Raw genomic sequence first — 22,473 nt, 5'->3', positions numbered from 1 at the left:
TGTCCTGTACCTTTTAACTAAATCCTCACTTTTACGCTTGCCTACATTATTGCCTCCAACACTGAGGCAGATAATAGGATTGATCCCATTATCATTCATGATGTCAAGCCGGCTAACAGTATCGTCCATCCCAGCCCCAGGAAAGCAAACCCTCTGTCTCCTACTCCTATCCTTCAAGCAGAATGCCCTATCCATATACCTAACCTGGGTATCCCCAACAATAACAATGTCTTACCTTCCTTGGTGTCATTTGTCGTGACGTTCCCAGTAGTCGACTCACATTCATCGGTAGCACAGAATGCATTCGATGTTTCCACAACAGTTTCCACTGCAGTCTCTTTCTTCATTGTTTCTACTTCTCCATTCGTCTTCTTGATCTTTACACACACACACACACACACACACACACACACTTGTATGCCATTATACATATAAAGTGTAACACCAAATGCGAAGTGTATTTTGTCATAAGTGAAAAGTGAAATCACTTGAGGAATGCGGGATGCATGAGCATATATGGTTATAAACATCACAGGTGAAGGATTTTCAAAATAGTGATAGAAGGCCTATGTACGACGACTACGTCATCAGCATCTGGCAACTTGTCATTGCACCGCTGCCAGCACAAGTATTGCTCACCTATTGAGGTTGTATGTTGTGGGGTTCTGAATCCTGGTGTTGCATCATTGTTAGATACTGGTCACTCACTCCTGCAAGCTATTACCAGAATTAGAGTAGAAATAGCATAGTCGAGAGTGCAAGGAGTAAAGCGGTAGCGAGTGATAACGTCAGACTCTTAAGCTGAGACAAGCTAAATTTTACAACCTAGCTACTTTCTGTATTTTATAAGTAGAATCAATAAGTGTTAGAAGTACTAGGTAAGCTTTAAAATTACTGGTATTACTACCGGTATTTATTAGCAGTATGAATACTCAGAAGTGGGGGGCACACACACACACACACAGGAACAAGCACTTGTAAAAGCTGTAGTACACACGCACACACATACACATACACAGGAATTCACACCTTCCTGTGAAGTGACCCTCTAACCCTCTCTCTCTCTACCTATCTCTTTCTCTACCTATCTCCCCTCTCCCCCCTCTCCCATCTCTCCCCCTCTAACATCTCTCCCCTCTCATTATCTCTCCCCTCTCTCTTTTCCCATCTCTCTCCCCTCCTCCCCTCTCCCTTTTCCCATCTCTCTCCCCTCCTCCCCTCTCTCTCCCCTCTCTTCCATCTCCTCCCTCTCTCCCCTTCTCCCCATTTCTCCCCCTCTCCCCCTCTCTTTGCCCCCTCTCACCCTCCCCTCTCTTTCTCCCCCCTCTCTCTCTCTCCCCCTTTTTCCTTCTCACTGTCCCCCTCTCTCCTTCTACCTTTCCCTTCTCTCTCTCTCTCTCTCTCCCATTTTCCCTTCTCACTCTCCCCCTCTCCTACCCTTCCCTTCTCTCCCTTTCCCCCTCTCACTCTCTCCCCCTTTCCCTTCTCACTCTCCCTCTCTCTTTTTCTGCCCTTCCCTTCTCTCTCTCTCTCTCTCTCTCTCACTAAAAAAAATGGTGGGGACTCGCAGGAATCAGGGATCAGATGAGAATGGTTCTGGTAGGGAGGAGTGGATGTAGGAGCAGTGGAAAAGGATGGAACAAGAGTGGGAGAGAAAATTAGGAGAGCTTTCTGAAAAAATGGAGAAAGAGCTCTCTGTGAAATTGGAAAAAGAGGCTTGAGAAGGAGACGAAGAATTGGGAGGCACAAGTCGAAACTGCAGTAGCCAGGATAAGGGTCCTAGAAGTTGAGTTAAACAGGCTGAAGCGAGTTACAGGGGCAGTGACCAGAGAAGACACAGCATATGAAGCTGAGAGGCCGAACAGGAAGGAAGGAGATATGAATTATGCTAAGGTCATATCAGCCTGCCAAGAAGGGCCAAGGAGTGAAAGAGAAGAGCAGCTGGGTGCAGATGGAGAGGGAGATAAGTCGAATGCTGAGGCACAAACAGGCTACCAAGAGCCACTGGAAAAATCAAGGGAGAAAGTGACCACATACAGACAGGATCCAGAGTCACAGAGGGAGAGGCAATGGGAGGAGGAAAGGGCAAAATCAGTGTTTATCCATGGGCTTCAGGAGAGAGAGGAAAGGACACACACTGAAAGACGGCAGGAAGAAAGAAAGGAGATTGAGAAAATCATCACTGAAATAGGTGAAGAAGACATGGACGAGATTGTAAATTTTCAGAGAATAGGGGGGTACTTGAAGGGGAGAAACTGACTGATCAAGCTGATTCTCAGGACAGAAACAGTGTGGAACAGGATCCTCCAAGAGAAACCACAGTTGAAATACTCGGAAGAGTACAAAAGGGTGTTCCTAGACAGAGACAGAACACAGACAGAATGACAGCAGCTGAGGGAGAGGACAAAAAAGCAAAAGGAGCTAGGAAAGGAGACAAGGATGGAACCAGCAGAGGTCAGTCAGAGCAGAACAGAGCAGCAAGGGCAAGCACACACACAACTATCCTCAGAACCCCACAACCTATCACACCATCCCAACACACCCTACAATCCATACCCACAGCTTCCACCCAACACCCAGCTATAGAATCCCACAGTATGCTGCCAGGTCTCCCACCCTCACAGGCCCCCCAAACCACAGTGTTGGAAAGGAAACTGAAGGTATGGTACACAAACGCTGATGGAATAACAAATAAGTGGGAGGAGTGGCACAAAAGAGTCAAAGAGGCATCACTGGACATCATAGCTCTCACAGAAACCAAGCTTACAGGTATGATAACAGATGCAATCTTTCCAATGGGATACCAGATCCTGAGGAAAGACAGAGGGAACAGGGGGGGGGGTGGAGGAGTGGCACTGCTGATCAAAAATCAATGAAATTTTGATGAGCTGGAGAGAGGAGACAGAAGAAAGTGATTACATAGCGGGAATGCTTCACTCTGGAGGTCCCAAGGTGGTAATTGCAGTGATGTATAACCCACCACAGAACAGCAGGAGGTCAAGGCAAGAGTATGACGAGAGCAATAGAGCGATGGTTGACACACTGGCTGCAGTGGCCAGAAGAGCTTATACATGCAGGGCAAAGCTCCTGATCATGGGTGACTTTAACCACAAGGAGATCGATTGGGAGAACTTGGAGCCACATGGGGGCCAAGATACATAGAGGGCTAAGATGATGGAGGTGGTACTGGAAAACTTCATGTACCAACACGTAAGGGACACTACAAGAGAGAGAGGAGAGGATGAAACAGCAAGACTGGACTTAGTATTCACCCTGAGTAGTGCAGATATTGAGGACATCACATATGAAAGACCCCTTGGGGCCAGCGATCATGTGGTTTTAAGCTTCGAATACACAGTAGAGCTACAAGTGGAGGGGGAAGCAGGAAGGCCAGGCCGAATGAAGCCAAACTACTGGAAAGGGGGCTACACGGGAATGAGGAACTTCCTGAATGGGGTTCAGTGGGACAGAGAACTGGCAGGGAAGCCAGTTAATGAGATGATGGAATATGTAGCGACAATGTGCAAGGAGGCTGAGGAGACGTTTGTACCCAAGGGTAATAGGAATAATGAAAAAGCCAGGATGAGCCCATGGTTCACCCGAAGGTGCAGGGAGGCAAAAACCAAGTGTACTAGGGAATGGAAGAAATGTAAAAGGCAAAGGACCCAGGAGAATAAAGAGAGCAGTCGTAGAGCCAGAAACGAATATGCACAGATAAGAAGGGAGGCCCAACGACAATATGAAAACGACATAGCAGCGAAAGCCAAAAATGACCCGAAACTGTTATACAGCCACATCAGGAGGAAAACAATAGTCAAGGACCAGGTAATCAGGCTAAGGAAGGAAGGAGGAGAGACAACAAGAAATGACCGTGATGTGAGGAACTCAACAAGAGATTCAAAGAAGTGTTCACAGAGGAGACAGAAGGGGCTCCAGAAAGACGGAGAGGTGGGGCACACCACCAAGTGCTGGACACAGTACACGCAACTGAGGAAGAATTGAAGAGGCTTCTGAGTGAGCTAGGTACCTCAAAGACAATGGGGCAAGATAACATCTCCCCATGGGTCTTGAGAGAGGGAGCAGAGGCGCTACGTGTACCCCTAACAACAGTATTCAATACATCTATCGAAACAGGGAGATTGCCTGAGGCATGGAAGACAGCAAATGTAGTCCCAATCTTTAAAAAAGGAGACAGACATGAAGCACTAAACTACAGACCAATGTCACTGACATGTATAGTATGCAAAGTCATGGAGATTATCAGGAGAAGAGTGGTGGAACACCTAGAAAGCAATGATCTCATCAACAGCAGCCAACATGGTTTCAGGGATGGGAAATCCTGTGTCACAAACCTACTAGAGTTCTATGACATGGTGACAGCAGTAAGACAAGAGAGAGAGGGGTGAGTGGATTGCATTTTCTTGGACTGGAAGAAGGCGTTTGACACAGTTCCACACAAGAGATTAGTGCAAAAACTGGAGGACCAAGCAGGGATAACAGGGAAGGCACTGCAATGGATCAGGGAATACTTGTCAGGAAGACAGCAGCGAGTCATGGTACGTGGCGAGGTGTCAGAGTGGGCACCTCTGACCAGCGGGGTCCCACAGGGATCAGTCCTAGGACCAGTGCTGTTTCTGGTATTTGTGAACGACATGAGGGAAGGAATAGACTCCGAGGTGTCCCTGTTTGCAGATGACGTGAAGTTCATGAGAAGAATTCATTCGATCGAACACCAGGCAGAACTACAAAGGTATCTGGACAGGCTGCAGACCTGGTCCAGCAATTGGCTCCTGGAGTTCAATCCCACCAAGTGCAAAGTCATGAAGATTGGGGAAGTGCAAAGAAGACCGCAGACGGAGTACAGTCTAGGGGGCCAGAGACTACAAACCTCACTCAAGGAAAAAAATCTTGGGGTGAGTATAACACCAGGCACATCTCCTGAAGCGCACATCAACCAAATAACTGCTGCAGCATATGGGCGCCTAGCAAACCTCAGAACAGCATTCCGACATCTTAATAAGGAATCATTCAGGACCCTGTACACCGTGTACGTTAGGCCCATATTGGAGTATGCGGCACCAGTTTGGAACCCACACCTAGCCAAGCACGTAAAGAAACTAGAGAAAGTGCAAAGGTTTGCAACAAGACTAGTCCCAGAGCTAAGAGGTATGTCCTACGAGGAGAGGTTAAGGGAAATCAACCTGACGACACTGGAGGACAGGAGAGATAGGGGGGACATGATAACGACATACAACATACTGAGAGGAATTGACAAGGTGGACAAAGACAGGATGTTCCAGAGATTGGACACAGTAACAAGGTGACACAGTTGGAAGTTGAAGACACAGATGAATCACAGGGATGTTAGGAAGTATTTCTTCAGCCACAGAGTAGTCAGGAAATGGAATAGTTTGGGAAGCGAAGTAGTGGAGGCAGGATCCATACATAGCTTTAAGCAGAGGTATGATAAAGCTCACGGTACAGGGAGAGTGACCTAGTAGCGACCAATGAAGAGGCGGGGCCAGGAGCTTGGACTCGACCCCTGCAACCTCAACTAGGTGAGTACACACACGTACATACATACATACATATCTACATTATATACCATAAATCGTGTCTAAATCGGGCCGTATATCGCGTGGCACTTGTACCGGAAATCCGTTTACACTAAAACCCAGGATCCTGTGTCTTATCTTTTCTACTTGCTCCGTCCGCTTAGTCAGTTTGCTCATTGAAGCTTTGGCAACTCAGGTTTAACTTTACTTCCTTGTTTTCTTTATAGGTTGCCTGCTTTGTTATCCACGCTTCCTTTGTTTACATTCTGATTGATGATGTTAGGAAAGCTCCTATAAATCCCCAACTTTGGGTATCCTAGGTAAATTTATGGCATCTTTCAAGGTAAGATATGTGGCATTTCTGTATCGTCAATGCGAATTCATTTGGATGGAGTAGATTGTTTTGGACAGGTTGTATACTCACTTTATCTACAGTAATTGTGTTACCCAGTTGTGTGTTCTGGCCTCCAGGACCCTATCATATGTTATCTTGATGCTATATATAGCATTTGCCTCCACCACTTCTTCATCTAATGCATTCCACTTACCGACAGAAATAAATGTATTTCCTAACGTTCCTATTGCTCACGTTTGTTTTTGTTGTCATCTGTATCCTTCTCCTTGCATCTCAGTTAGCTTGTCCCTATCCGCTCTTAGTATTTTGTATTGTCATCTTGTGACTCCTTAGCCTTCTTCTCTTCTAAGATAACATAAGAACATAAGAAAGGAGGAACACTACAGTAGGTCTGTTGGTCCATACTTGGCAGGTCCTTTGGAAAACCAACCTGATAAATTAGACACAAGTGCAACTCTTGGGTATCTTTATTGAGGAAACGTTTCGCCACACAGTGGCTTCATCAGTCCATACGAAGGAGAATCTTGAAGAACAGGAGGAGAATGAGGTAATCAGTCCCTCAACCTTGAGTCGATGTGGTCAGTCCATCAATCTTGAATAGAATACGGCATATGTGCGGAGAAGGAGCCTATAAACCGTAGGCAGGAGAGGTGCAGCAGTCGTAGGTGGTGTCACATTTGTTCAATGTGGAAGTAGGTCGTGCCCAAGGGTTAGGCAAGCGAACAAATGTGACACCACCTACGACTGCTGCACCTCTCCTGCCTACGGTTTATAAGCGCCTTCTCCGCACATATGCCGTATTCTATTCAAGATTGATGGACTGACCACATCGACTCAAGGTTGAGGGACTGATTACCTCATTTTCCTCCTGTTCTTCAAGATTCTCCTTTGTATGGACTGATGAAGCCACTGTGTGGCGAAACGTTACCTCAATAAAGATACCCAAGAGTTGCACTTGTGTCTAATTTATCAACGTGTCGGTTCTCTGAGCCATTCATCTACAATCCACAAAACCAATCTACTAACAGAACATTTGCCTAACCCACTTTCAGTGCTACCTTAACAATAAGCTCTGACAAATCTATTTACTCATGTGAAAGTTGTGCAAGAATGGTATATAATACCGACAAGATGAAATTAAGACACATTGTAGACGTTGTAGACGTTTCGCCATCCAGTGGCTTTATCAATACAAATTCTAGGACATAACTTGAAGACAGAAGGAATCTTGATTCTGAGGACATGTACATAACCTTCACGACTACGACAACTTCTACTACAACTAACCCATCTCTTTGGGAAGGACCTACTTCCACTGGGAAATCCCGCCTATCAGTAACTATGCCCTCGTCTGCTACACCTGACGTTACTATATAAGCGCCAGGCTTCTTGCTTCTGCTTCAGAATCTCCACGACTACGGTGCTCTTCGCAACTACTCCAAGGTTGAGGGAGTGATTACCTCATCTTCTGTATATAGTCCTTCTGTCTTCAAGTTATGTCCTAGAATTTGTATTGATAAAGCCACTGGATGGCGAAACGTCTACAATAAAGATACCCAGATGTTGTACATGTGTCTTAATTTCATCATGTGCAAGTCCCACTCAAACCCAACCCCTCTCATTAATGTATTTATCCAACCTAATTTTGAAACTACCCAAGGTTTTAGCTTCAATAACCCTAATAGGCAGATTGTTCCACTCATCAAAGACCTTATTTCTACACCAATACTTTCCTATATCCTTTCTAAATCTAAACTTATCTAATTTGGATCCATTACTGCGGGTTCTCTCTTGGAGGGAGATCCTTAAGACTATATTTTTATCCCCTTTATTAATACCTATTGTTGGTTTGAGTTCCTTAATACGCAACTTCGTTAGCCTCATCTTATGTTCTAAATGAATCTTTGCTATTGCGTTTGTTAGTGTTACATATGTTATAATACGGTCTACATGTACCTCTGGTGATCTGCTTGGTGCAGTCTTTACCCTCAGATGTATATTATTGCGCGTTTTCTGCATTTAGATAGGGACCAGGGGAGACTACTATGGGAGGAAATTGTTAGGGCCACAAGGCACGATAATGTAGTAATTCTAGGAGACTTTAACTTTAGTCATATTGATTGGAATTTCTTGACTGGGAATTTAGAATCATACGATTTCTTAGAAGTAGTTCAGGATTGTTTTTTGAAGCAGTTTGTGACAGAACCTACAAGGGGAAATAACCTGCTTGACTTAGTTCTGGCAAACAATGAATCCCTTGTTAATAATTTAGAAGTTTCAGAGGAACTGGGTGCTAGCGACCACAAATCAATTACATTTAGAATTGAATGGAAGTATGATAGTAGGGATAACTCAGTAACAGTCCCAGATTTTCGCTTAGCAGATTACGATGGGCTTAGAGAACACTTATCATCTGTTGACTGGGGTAACGAAGAGAGCTATCAATATGACAGTTTTCTGAACACAATACATGCTGCTCAAAGAACGTTTATCCCTTATAAGGAAATTAGATCAAATAGAAATGACCCAAAATGGATGAATAATAGGCTGAAATATCTACTAGGGCATAAGAAAGGAATTTATAGGCGTATCAAAAGAGGCGAGGGTCATCTTATTAATCAGTATATTGACATTAAGAGGGACATTAAAAAGAAGATAAGAAAAGCTAAAAGGGACTATGAAATTAAAGTTGCTAGGGATTCTAAAACTAACCCAAAAAGTTTTTTCCAGGTCTATAGAACAAAAGTCAGAGATAAGATAGGTCCCCTTAAAAATAACTATGGGCATCTTACTGACAAAGAGAATGAAATGTGCTCGATTTTAAATAATTATTTTCTCTCGGTTTTTACACAGGAAGACACTAATAATATTCCGGTAATTAATTTTTATAGTGGATCAGAAGAAGATAAATTATGTAACATCACAGTCACTAGTGAAATGGTTTTGAAGCAGATAGACAGACTGAAGCAAAATAAGTCACCGGGTCCTGATGAGGTTTTTTCAAGGGTTCTAAAGGAATGCAAAATGGAAGTCTGTGAACCATTAACTAATATTTTTAATTTATCTCTTCAAGCAGGTGTAGTGTCTGATATGCGGAAGATGGCTAATGTAATTCCTATTTTTAAAACAGGGGACAAGTCGTTACCGTCAAATTACCGCCCAATAAGCCTGACCTCAATTGTAGGCAAATTACTAGAGTCAATTATAGCTGAGATTATAAGAAGCCATCTCGATAAGCATAGCTTGATTAATGATACTCAGCATGGATTCACAAGAGGCCGGTCTTGTCTAACTAATTTATTAACTTTCTTCAGTAAAGCTTTTGAGGCTGTTGACCACGATAAAGAATTTGATATTATTTACTTAGATTTTAGTAAGGCATTTGATAGAGTTCCGCACCAAAGACTGTTGAAGAAAGTAGCAGCTCATGGCATTGGGGGAAGGGTGCTCTCGTGGATCAAATCATGGCTCACAGACAGGAAGCAAAGAGTGTCCATAAATGGGGTTAAATCCGAGTGGGGATCAGTAACAAGTGGCGTTCCACAGGGATCAGTCTTGGGCCCGTTGTTGTTTATAATATATATCAATGATCTTGATGAAGGAATTACTAGTGATATGAGCAAATTCGCCGATGACACGAAGATAGGTAGGATAATTGATTCAAACGTAGATGTTAGGGAACTTCAGGAGGATTTAGACAAACTCTACTCTTGGTCAGAAAAGTGGCAGATGCAGTTCAATGTAGATAAATGCAAGGTTCTGAAGCTCGGGAGTGTCCATAACCCTAGCACTTATAAGTTAAATAATGTAGAAGTTAGCCATACAGATTGCGAAAAGGACTTGGGGGTTATGGTAAGCAGCAACCTTAAACCAAGACAGCAATGCCTAAGCGTACGTAATAAGGCAAATAGATTACTGGGATTTATATCAAGAAGTGTAAGCAACAGAAGTCCAGAGGTCATACTGCAGCTTTATACATCATTAGTAAGGCCTCACCTAGATTATGCAGCTCAATTCTGGTCTCCATATTACAGAATGGACATAAATTCGTTAGAAAACATTCAGCGTAGGATGACTAAATTAATACATAGCATTAGAAATCTTCCTTATGAAGAAAGATTGAAGACTCTTAAGTTACATTCACTTGTTAGACGAAGAATGAGGGGAGACCTGATCGAAGTGTATAAGTGGAAGATAGGTATTAATAAAGGGGATATTAACAAGGTCTTGAGGATATCTCTCCAAGAGAGAACCCGCAGTAATGGATTTAAATTAGATAAGTTTAGATTTAGAAAGGACATAGGAAAGTATTGGTTTGGAAATAGGGTAGTTGATGAGTGGAACAATCTACCTAGTTGGGTTATTGAGGCTAGGACTTTGGGTAGTTTCAAATTTAGGTTGGATAAGTACATGAGTGGGAGGGGTTGGATTTGAGAGGGACTTGCACATCGGGGCTTGTTTCTTGGGTGGCATTGAAAATTGGGTTGGTCAAATGTTTGTTAGTGGGATGAATTGTAAAGGACCTGCCTAGTATGGGCCAACAGGCCTGCTGCAGTGTTAATCCTTTCTTATGTTCTTATGTTCTTTATCATTATTGCATTTAAATGGGAATCTTCGTGACAACGTATGCAGCCTGTTCAAGTCTTCTTAGTCTCTCTGTCCTCTTCGGATATAGCACAATTCATTTCACATCATAAACAAACGGTAACACATAGGCTTTAATTTCTTCTGGTGTGTCATTTATGCCAAAGATGGACAACAGGGGTTCACGCCCTGATTGAAGACTACTTGTTACATGTGCCCACTCTGACACATTACCAATACCCTCTTCTGTTTAATCATTACATACCTTTCCTGCCAACACTACTTGCTCTTCCTGTTTGTGTGGAAGCCTTAGTGCGGTACTTTGCCAGATGTCTTATTACACTCGAAAATGATAATTTACCCTTTTCTCATCTGCCTTATTTCCTTAACTTTGTCATAAAATTTTAGGAAATTCATGAGACAATATTCACCTGCTCTAAATGTATGTTAGTTTTCGTTTATGTATCTGTTTCTTTCAAAGTACTAAACTATATTCCTTATTAGTTTTACTAGCATCTTAGTATACTAGTCAGCTTTCCATTTGCAGCTGCACTGTTTGCTAAACTCAATCTTTATTTTTTATGGTGGGCCACCCTCTCAGAATCTTTTACAATGGACTCAGTATTAATCCACATGGTGACAGAAACACAGGAGATTGATTGATCTGTATATTTCGGCCCCATTCTGGGGTCCTTTTCAGGTTTTTTTTTTTTTTTTTTTTTTTTTAGTTCCGCTGGCCCATACTTTTTCTGTTGATCTTCTGTTGTTGGTGTGCAGTGCCATGTCTTTTATTTTCTTGGCCTCTGGAATATCATCTGGGTCTAATGACTGTCTCCAAAGTATGTTGAGCTACTGGTCGCTACCCTGCTTAACTTGGTGTCATATGCAAATGATGATACGTAACTGTGGCAAGTGTTTTTTTTTATCTATGTCCGCTATGAGGATAAGAAACAGAAATGGCGGCAGGACAGTGCCGTAGGGTACTGAGCTTTTTACTTTGCTGATGTTAGATCTTGCTCTAACTACTACCTACTCTGTGTTCTGTTTGGCGTAAAACTGAAAACCCATTTGCCTACTTTCCCCGTTATACCTAAAGTTCTCAGTTTATGTGCTATCACTCGATAATCAAATCTGTCAAATGCCTTTGCGACACCCATGTATACTACATCTAAGTTATAGTTTTCTTCCAATGCCTCCGTAATTCTGTCATAGTGGTTAAGTAGCTATGACAGACATGATCTTCTTGCTCTAACTTCTCGTTGGTTTGGGTTGTGTAGGTTATGCTGTTCCATAAAGTTTGTAATTGGATGTCTCAACCTTTTGAAAGATTTTTCTGACATTTGACATTTGGTTTGTAATTTTGACTAGTGCTCTACTGCCTCCTTTATGCAAAGGAGCAATATATACAATATCTTCAGCATTGTACGTGACACTGTTGTCCTTGATTAGTTCATTTTACGTGAGCCTCATGTCACCTGGGAGTGATCATGTCACCTGGGAGTGATCATGTCACCTGGGAGTGATCATATCAAAAGATCTCACCTTCAAGGATCACAACAGTGTCACTATCACAACCACAAGATAAATAATAGGCTGGATAATTAAGAATCTTTATAACTAGAGATGCCAAGCCACTGATGATACTCTTTAAGTCCCTTGTTCTCTCTAGGCTGGAGTACTGCTGTACTTTGACAGCTCCTTCAAGGCAGGCGAAATTGCAGACCTGGAGAATGTGCAGAGAACCTTCACTGCTCGCATATATTCAGTCAAGCACCTAAATTTATAGGAACGTTTGAAGTCCCTCGACATGTTCTTGGAACGTAGGAGAGAGAGACATTATAATGTATATCTGGAAAATTCTAGAAGGATTGGTTCCAAATCTGTACACACAAATCATTCCCCATCAAAGAAACAGGCTTGCCAGACAGTGTGAAGGGACCAAGGCTTTTCAACGTTCTCCTTTCATACGTACTGGGGATTACCAACAGACCCCTGGTTGTCTTCAAGAAGGAATTGGATAAGATTCTTATGTTGGTATCTAATACACTTGGCTTTGGGGAACACCTTCAAGTTCTGAACATACACTTACTGGAGAGGAGGAGAGAGATACATGATAATATAGGCCTGAAAATTACTTGAGGGCCTTGTCCCAAATCTGCACATAACATACAGGAGTGAGGGATATGGGAGGAAGTGCAAAATAAACCTTGTGAAAATCGGGAGCGCCTTGGGCACAATAAGGGAGCACTATATCAATATCCGTGGCCCCAGATTATTCAGTATCTTCCAGAAGATACCAGAAACACTGCTGGGACAAATGTAGAAGTCTTGAAGAGGAAACTGGACATGTATCTTCACTAGGTACCAGATCAAAGAGTCTGATGGATATGTGGGCTATCGGGTCACCAGCAACAACAGCCTGGTTGATCATGCAAGCACCAGAAGAGCCTGGTCTAAAACCTGGTTCAAGGAGTAAAAAGAAACTCGAAACTCGTCAAAGGTATATCAAAGGTATGTTGGACTTTGTGCGGCTAGCTTCAACAGCCAGGTTGATCAGGAGGCCTGGTCTGGGACAGAACCGCTGGGTCGTTGACCCTCGGAACCCTAAGTAGGTAGCATTGTGCACGACCCTGATGTTCTTGATTAAAGTAATTAAGCATTGTACATGATCCTGATGTCCTTAATTAGTTTAGCATTGTACGAAAAAATCAAACATAAGTGTATTTTTTAATGTGCTTCGTCAGCTGCTGACTGTACCATAACACAGATCAGCAGGATAGGACAAGATAACCGAGAACAACCACAATAAACAGCTGGTGCGGCCCAACAATACAATTTAAAACATTTCAGCAAAGCACAACACAGTTGGTGCAGTACTGCATCCTACAGCAGAGGCAGCTCAGTAATATAATACAGCTGGTATAGGTCAGCAGTACTGAACAAGGCAGCTGGTGCAGCACAGTATAAGGCTAATACTACATTATATAACGCTGATTGCCTAATACTACTTTATATGGGACATGATATAGACTAGAATATAAAAATAAAGTAAAACGAAAATATATGGTGTAATATTATATTTTATTTAATGCTATAATCATGGGGGAGCGCTAAAGCCATGGGATTATACAGCGCGGGGGGGGGGGAGGAGGATGGAAGGTATTCAGGTTCAATTCAGGGAACCGGAGTACAGATCCAGTTCCCTAGATCAAGAGCCCCTCACCAGCGTCAAGGAACCTCCCTTGAGGGGTTTTATTTAATAAAATGTCTTTACTTAAAAGTACTTCTTGCAGTAATAAATACGCAAAAAAAAATATTTTCGTAATAATTATTTCAATTTTTAACTATTCAAAGCAAAATTATATTGAAATTGAATGAGAATGTGTAACAACTAGGAGCTTGAAGGGTTGATAAAGATCAGGCGGCAAATTTCAGATATTTTCTATACTGCTGTGTCTTAGATGTATAGTCACGATGTATTATCCATTGCTCTGTTAAACTCTAAATAAGTGATTAAATTACTGGAGTGAAGACAACACTTGTGGTTGACCTGGAGTTGGGTTACCTTCACCCACCTCAGTCGTTTAACCCAGATATAAATCACTGTTAACTAAGTTCATTCAATTCTTATATAGTTATTTACCTTATTTTAAACGGTAAATCAGAGTTGCTTTATCACAAAACTTGTAACTTGTTAAGATGCAACTCCTGTACACACATTTATAACACTTGTGCAACATTTGGAAGCTTTATTGTGGAAAAATTTCGCCAGTAAGTGGCTTCTTCGTTCCAGTACAGAGAAGAACGGTGGAAGATGAGGATGAGTTAAAGGTAATCAGTCCCTCAGCCTGGAGTCGATGTGTTTAGTCCATTAATCTTGGGAAAAGTACAAAATATGCGCGAAGAACTGGCCTATGCTGCAGACATGTAAGTAGAAGCAGCAGAAGGCGGAGTCACCAGTGGAAAAATCCACTAGTTTAAGTAGGTCACGCCTATAGGTTAGACAAATGTTGAAGAATTCCCTGTATCAAGATCCCAAGATGTTGCTGTGTCTGACAGATATTATGTAAACTTGTCGCTTTTCTAAACCATTTACATCATAACACTGACAGTAAACAGTTACATCATAACACTGACAGTAAACAGTTACATCATAACACTGACAGTAAACAGTTACATCATAACACTGACAGTAAACAGTTACATCATAACACTGACAGTAAACAGTTACATCATAACACTGACAGTAAACAGTTACATCATAACACTGACAGTAAACAGTTACATCATAACACTGACAGTAAACAGTTACATCATAACACTGACAGTAAACAGTTACATCATAACACTGACAGTAAACAGTTACATAACACTGACAGTAAACAGTTACATCATAACACTGACAGTAAACAGTTACATCATAACACTGACAGTAAACAGTTACATCATAACATTAACAGTAAACAGTTACATCATAACACTGACAGTAAACAGTTACATCATAACATTAACAGTAAACAGTTACATCATAACACTGACAGTAAACAGTTACATCATAACACTGACAGTAAACAGTTACATCATAACACTGACAGTAAACAGTTACACCATAACACTGACAGTAAACAGTTACATCATAACACTGACAGTAAACAGTTACATCATAACACTGACAGTAAACAGTTACATCATAACACTGACAGTAAACAGTTACATCATAACACTGACAGTAAACAGTTACATCATAACACTGACAGTAAACAGTTACATCATAACACTGACAGTAAACAGTTACATAACACTGACAGTAAACAGTTACATCATAACACTGACAGTAAACAGTTACATCATAACACTGACAGTAAACAGTTACATCATAACATTAACAGTAAACAGTTACATCATAACACTGACAGTAAACAGTTACATCATAACATTAACAGTAAACAGTTACATCATAACACTGACAGTAAACAGTTACATCATAACACTGACAGTAAACAGTTACATCATAACACTGACAGTAAACAGTTACACCATAACACTGACAGTAAACAGTTACATCATAACACTGACAGTAAACAGTTACATCATAACACTGACAGTAAACAGTTACATCATAACACTGACAGTAAACAGTTACATCATAACACTGACAGTAAACAGTTACATCATAACACTGACAGTAAACAGTTACATCATAACACTGACAGTAAACAGTTACATCATAACACTCAGATTAAACATTCAATAGTTCAAGAAAAAACAACATAACCAACACTGTGACTGAATACACAAGAGACTTGTTCAAGACTTATTTTAATTACTTTGAGGACACTATCAAATGTTACAAGCATAATAGAGTACAGCACAAGACTGCTGGTGCATTACAGCACAAGACTGCTGGTGCATTACAGCACAAGACTGCTCGTGCATTACAGCACAAGGCTGCTGGTGCATTACAGCACAAGACAGCTGGTGCATTACAGCACAAGACTGCTGGTGCATTACAGCACAAGACTGCTGGTGCATTACAGCACAAGACTGCTGGTGCATTACAGCACAAGACAGCTGGTGCATTACAGCACAAGACTGCTGGTGCATTACAGCACAAGACAGCTGGTGCATTACAGCACAAGACAGCTGGTGCATTACAGCACAAGACTGCTGGTGCATTACAGCACAAGACTGCTGGTGCACTACAGCACAAGACTGCTGGTGCATTACAGCACAAGACTGCTGGTGCATTACAGCACAAGACTGCTGGTGCATTACAGCACAAGACTGCTGGTGCATTACAGCACAAGACTGCTGGTGCATTACAGCACAAGACTGCTGGTGCATTACAGCACAAGACTGCTGGTGCATTACAGCACAAGACTGCTGGTGCATTACAGCACAAGACTGCTGGTGCATTACAGCACAAGACTGCAGGTGCATTACAGCACAAGACTGCTGGTGCATTACAGCACAATGCTGCTGGTGCATTACAGCACAAGACTGCTGGTGCATTACAGCACAAGACTGCTGGTGCATTACAGCACAAGACTGCTGGTGCATTACAGCACAAGACTGCTGGTGCATTACAGCACAAGACTGCTGGTGCATTACAGCACAAGACTGCTGGTGCATTACAGCACAATGCTGCTGGTGCATTACAGCACAAGACTGCTGGTGCATTACAGCACAATGCTGCTGGTGCATTACAGCACAAGACTGCTGGTGCATTACAGCACAAGACTGCTGGTGCATTACAGCACAAGTCTGCTGGTGCATTACAGCACAAGACTGCTGGTGCATTACAGCACAAGACTGCTGGTGCATTACAGCAAAAGACTGCTGGTGCATTACAGCACAAGACAGCTGGTGCATTACAACACAAGACTGCTGGTGCATTACAGCACAAGACTGCTGGTGCATTACAGCACAAGACTGCTGGTGCATTACAGCACAATGTTGCTGGTGCATTACAGCACAAGACTGCTGGTGCATTACAGCACAAGACTGCTGGTGCATTACAGCACAACACTGCTGGTGCATTACAGCACAAGACTGCTGGTGAATTACAGCACAAGACTGCTGGTGCATTACAGCACAAGACTGCTGGTGCATTACAGCACAATGCTGCTGGTGCATTACAGCACAAGACTCCTGGTGCATTACAGCACAAGACTGCTGGTGCATTACAGCACAAGGCTCCTGGTGCATTACAGCACAAGACTCCTGGTGCATTACAGCACAACGCTGCTGGTGCATTACAGCACAAGGCTCCTGGTGCATTACAGCACAAGACTGCTGGTGCATTACAGCACAAGACTGCTGGTGCATTACAGCACAAGACATCTGGTGCATTACAGCACAAGACAGCTGGTGCATTACAGCACAAGACTGCTGGTGCATTAAAGCACAAGACAGCTGGTGCATTACAGCACAAGACTGCTGGTGCATTACAGCACAAGACATCTGGTGCATTACAGCACAAGGCTCCTGGTGCATTACAGCACAAGACAGCGGGTGCATTACAGCACAAGGCTCCTGGTGCATTACAGCACAAGACTGCTGGTGCATTACAGCACAAGACAGCTGGTGCATTACAGCACAAGGCTCCTGGTGCATTACAGCACAAGACAGCTGGTGCATTACAGCACAAGACTGCTGGTGCATTACAGCACAAGGCTGCTGGTGCATTACAGCACAAGACTGCTGGTGCATTACAGCACAAGAATGCTGGTACATTACAGCACAAGACAGCTGGTGCATTACAGCACAAGACAGCTGGTGCATTACAGCACAAGACTGCTGGTGCATTACAGCACAATGCTGCTGGTGCATTACAGCACAAGACAGCTGGTGCATTACAGCACAAGACTGCTGGTGCATTACAGCACAATGCTGCTGGTGCATTACAGCACAAGACAGCTGGTGCATTACAGCACAAGACTGCTGGTGCATTACAGCACAAGACAGCTGGTGCATTACAGCACAAGACTGCTGGTGCATTACAGCACAAGACTGCTGGTGCATTACAGCACAAGACAGCTGGTGCATTACAGCACAAGACTGCTGGTGCATTACAGAATAAGACAGCTGGTGCATTACAGCACAAGACTGCTGGTGCATTACAGCACAAGACTGCTGGTGCATTACAGCACAAGACAGCTGGTGCATTACAGCACAAGACTGCTGGTGCATTACAGCACAAGACTGCTGGTGCATTGCAGCACAAGACTGCTGGTGCATTGCAGCACAAGACTGCTGGTGCATTGCAGCACAAGACTGCTGGTGCATTGCAGCACAAGACTGCTGGTGCATTGCAGCACAAGACTGCTGGTGCATTACAGCACAAGACTGCTGGTGCATTACAGCACAAGACTGCTGGTGCATTGCAGCACAAGACTGCTGGTGCATTGCAGCACAAGACTGCTGGTGCATTACAGCACAAGACTGCTGGTGCATTACAGCACAAGACTGCTGGTGCATTACAGCACAAGACAGCTGGTGCATTACAGCACAAGGCTGCTGGTGCATTACAGCACAAGACAGCTGGTGCATTACAGCACAAGACTGCTGGTGCATTACAGCACAAGACATCTGGTGCATTACAGCACAAGACAGCTGGTGCATTACAGCACAAGACTGCTGGTGCATTAAAGCACAAGACAGCTGATGCATTACAGCACAAGACTGCTGGTGCATTACAGCACAAGACATCTGGTGCATTACAGCACAAGGCTCCTGGTGCATTACAGCACAAGACAGCGGGTGCATTACAGCACAAGGCTCCTGGTGCATTACAGCACAAGACTGCTGGTGCATTACAGCACAAGACAGCTGGTGCATTACAGCACAAGGCTCCTGGTGCATTACAGCACAAGACAGCTGGTGCATTACAGCACAAAACTGCTGGTGCATTACAGCACAAGACTGCTGGTGCATTACAGCACAAGGCTGCTGGTGCATTACAGCACAAGACTGCTGGTGCATTACAGCACAAGAATGCGGGTACATTACAGCACAAGACAGCTGGTGCATTACAGCACAAGACAGCTGGTGCATTACAGCACAAGACTGCTGGTGCATTACAGCACAATGCTGCTGGTGCATTACAGCACAAGACAGCTGGTGCATTACAGCACAAGACTGCTGGTGCATTACAGCACAATGCTTCTGGTGCATTACAGCACAAGACAGCTGGTGCATTACAGCACAAGACTGCTGGTGCATTACAGCACAAGACAGCTGGTGCATTACAGCACAAGACTGCTGGTGCATTACAGCACAAGACTGCTGGTGCATTACAGCACAAGACAGCTGGTGCATTACAGCACAAGACTGCTGGTGCATTACAGAATAAGACAGCTGGTGCATTACAGCACAATGCTTCTGGTGCATTACAGCACAAGACAGCTGGTGCATTACAGCACAAGACTGCTGGTGCATTACAGCACAAGACTGCTGGTGCATTACAGCTCAAGACTGCTGGTGCATTACAGCACAAGACTGCTGGTGCATTACAGCACAAGACTGCTGGTGCATTACAGCACAAGACTGCTGGTGCATTGAAGCACAAGACTGCTGGTGCATTGCAGCACAAGACTGCTGGTGCATTACAGCACAAGACTGCTGGTGCATTACAGCACAAGACTGCTGGTGCATTACAGCACAAGACTGCTGGTGCATTGAAGCACAAGACTGCTGGTGCATTGCAGCACAAGACTGCTGGTGCATTACAGCACAAGACTGCTGGTGCATTACAGCACAAGACTGCTGGTGCATTGCAGCACAAGACTGCTGGTGGATTGCAGCACAAGACTGCTGGTGCATTACAGCACAAGACTGCTGGTGCATTGCAGCACAAGACTGCTGGTGCATTACAGCACAAGACTGCTGGTGCATTACAGCACAAGACTGCTGGTGCATTACAGCACAAGACTGCTGGTGCATTACAGCACAAGACTGCTGGTGCATTACAGCACAAGACAGCTGGTGCATTACAGCACAAGGCTGCTGGTGCATTACAGCACAAGACAGCTGGTGCATTACAGCACAAGACTGCTGGTGCATTACAGCACAAGACTGCTGGTGCATTACAGCACAATGCTGCTGGTGCATTACAGCACAAGACTGCTGGTGCATTACAGCACAAGACAGCTGGTGCATTACAGCACAAGACAGCTGGTGCATTACAGCACAAGACTGCTGGTGCATTACAGCACAAGACAGCTGGTGCATTACAGCACAAGGCTGCTGGTGCATTACAGCACAAGACTGCTGGTGCATTACAGCACAAGACAGCTGGTGCATTACAGCACAAGACTGCTGGTGCATTACAGCACAAGACTGCTGGTGCATTACAGCACAAGACTGCTGGTGCATTACAGCACAAGACAGCTGGTGCATTACAGCACAAGACTGCTGGTGCATTACAGCACAAGACTGCTGGTGCATTACAGCACAAGGCAGCTGGTGCATTACAGCACAAGACTGCTGGTGCATTACAGCACAAGACTGCTGGTGCATTACAGCACAAGACAGCTGGTGCATTACAGCACAATACTGCTGGTGCATTACAGCACAAGACTGCTGGTGCATTACAGCACAAGACAGCTGGTGCATTACAGCACAAGACTGTTGGTGCATTACAGCACTAGACTGCTGGTGCATTACAGCACAAGACTGCTGGTGCATTACAGCACAAGACAGCTGGTGCATTACAGCACAAGACTGCTGGTGTATTACAGCACAAGACAGCTGGTGCATTACAGCACAAGACAGCTGGTGCATTACAGCACAAGACTGCTGGTGCATTACAGCACAAGACTGCTGGTGCATTACAGCACAAGACAGCTGGTGCATTACAGCACAAGACTGCTGGTGCATTACAGCACAAGAGAGCTGGTGCATTACAGCACAAGGCTGCTGGTGCATTACAGCACAAGACAGCTGGTGCATTACAGCACAAGACTGCTGGTGCATTACAGCACAAGACTGCTGGTGCATTACAGCACAAGACAGCTGGTGCATTACAGCACAAGACTGCTGGTGCATTACAGCACAAGACAGCTGGTGCATTACAGCACAAGACAGCTGGTGCATTGCAGCACAAGACTGCTGGTGCATTACAGCACAAGACAGCTGGTGCATTACAGCACAAGGCTGCTGGTGCATTACAGCACAAGACAGCTGGTGCATTACAGCACAAGACTGCTGGTGCATTACAGCACAAGACTGCTGGTGCATTACTGCACAAGACTGCTGGTGCATTACAGCACAAGACTGCTGGTGCATTACAGCACAAGACTGCTGGTGCATTACAGCACAAGACTGCTGGTGCATTACAGCACAAGACTGCTGGTGCATTACAGCACAAGACTGCTGGTGCATTACAGCACAAGACAGCTGGTGCATTATAGCACAAGACTGCTGGTGCATTACAGCACAAGACTGCTGGTGCATTACAGCACAAGGCTGCTGGTGCATTACAGCACAAGGCTGCTGGTGCATTACAGCACAAGACAGCTGGTGCATTACAGCACAAGAGTGCTGGTGCATTACAGCACAAGGCTGCTGGTGCATTACAGCACAAGACAGCTGGTGCATTACAGCACAAGACTGCTGGTGCATTACAGCACAAGACTGCTGGTGCATTACAGCACAAGGCTGCTGGTGCATTACAGCACAAGACAGCTGGTGCATTACAGCACAAGACTGCTGGTGCATTACAGCACAAGACTGCTGGTGCATTACAGCACAAGACTGCTGGTGCATTACAGCACAAGACAGCTGGTGCATTACAGCACAAGACTGCTGGTGCATTACAGCACAAGGCTGCTGGTGCATTACAGCACAAGACAGCTGGTGCATTACAGCACAAGGCTGCTGGTGCATTACAGCACAACGCTGCTGGTGCATTACAGCACAAGACTGCTGGTGCATTACAGCACAAGACTGCTGGTGCATTACAGCACAAGACTGCTGGTGCATTACAGCACAAGACAGCTGGTGCATTACAGCACAAGACAGCTGGTGCATTACAGCACAAGACAGCTGGTGCATTACAGCACAATACTGCTGGTGCATTACAACACAAGACAGCTGGTGCATTACAGCACAAGACTGCTGGTGCATTACAGCACAAGACTGCTGGTGCATTACAGCACAAGACTGCTGGTGCATTACAGCACAAGACTGCTGGTGCATTACAGCACAAGACTGCTGGTGCATTACAGCACAAGAGTGCTGGTGCATTACAGCACAAGACAGCTGGTGCATTACAGCACAAGACTGCTGGTGCATTACAGCACAAGACTGCTGGTGCATTACAGCACAAGACTGCTGGTGCATTACAGCACAAGACTGCTGGTGCATTACAGCACAAGACTGCTGGTGCATTACAGCACAAGACTGCTGGTGCATTACAGCACAATGCTGCTGGTGCATTACAGCACAAGACAGCTGGTGCATTACAGCACAAGACTG

The sequence above is a fragment of the Cherax quadricarinatus genome, chromosome 2 (assembly GCF_038502225.1).
Source record: "Cherax quadricarinatus isolate ZL_2023a chromosome 2, ASM3850222v1, whole genome shotgun sequence".
In the NCBI taxonomy this organism is placed as follows: domain Eukaryota; kingdom Metazoa; phylum Arthropoda; class Malacostraca; order Decapoda; family Parastacidae; genus Cherax; species Cherax quadricarinatus.
This window is presented reverse-complemented; position numbering follows the sequence as displayed.